The 606-nt window shown below is 40.3% G+C and overlaps 1 non-coding gene across 1 annotated transcript; it reads left to right on the top strand.

Annotated features, from left to right (window-relative positions):
• Positions 1–263: 263 nt before the first annotated feature.
• Trnaf-gaa (transfer RNA phenylalanine (anticodon GAA)) lies at positions 264–342 on the top strand. Its single transcript has one exon. It is a non-coding gene; the product is annotated as a tRNA-Phe (tRNA).
• The last annotated feature ends 264 nt before the right edge of the window (positions 343–606 follow it).

The following is a 606-nucleotide window of genomic DNA, read 5'->3' as shown; positions in this document are numbered from 1 at the left end:
TTTTTGTGTGTGTGGTTCCGTATGTTGCGGTGAGGGATTTTTGTCGGTTGAAGTTCGTTTCGACAACGGCAACGCAATGTACACGACATCGGATTTACCATCAAAAGATAATAAAAAGAAACACGTGCTTAGGGTACCAAGAAAAAGGAAGAACTGCGATTTTTTTGTTGGGGGTTTATTATTATTATTATTATTTGTCACCTTTTATTCTTTTATTTTTTGTCATTTGACTGCGGCCATGCTGTGGCACCGCCTTAAGATATGTTGAAAATTTAATAGCTCAGTTGGGAGAGCGGTAGACTGAAGATCTAAAGGTCCCTGGTTCAATCCCGGGTTTCGGCATCCGGTGGCTGGACTATGTTTTTCACGGTGGTGCATCAGCATGGCCGCAGCTTTAAGCTGAAACTATAAATAAAAAAACTTTTTTTTTTTAATCTTTTTTCCTGTTGCTCTTGTTATAAGCTAGTAATATAATTGGTTCTCTCTCTCTCACTCTCTCTCTCTCTCTCTTTCCTTCTCTCACTCCCTGTCACTTTCTCTCTCTTTCTCACTTTCTCTCCTTCCCTCTCCTTCTCACTTATCTCTCTCTCTCTCACTTTCTTTCCC

This window comes from Octopus bimaculoides, chromosome 6, assembly GCF_001194135.2.
Source record: "Octopus bimaculoides isolate UCB-OBI-ISO-001 chromosome 6, ASM119413v2, whole genome shotgun sequence".
Lineage (NCBI taxonomy): Eukaryota > Metazoa > Mollusca > Cephalopoda > Octopoda > Octopodidae > Octopus > Octopus bimaculoides.
This window is presented reverse-complemented; position numbering and strand designations above follow the sequence as displayed.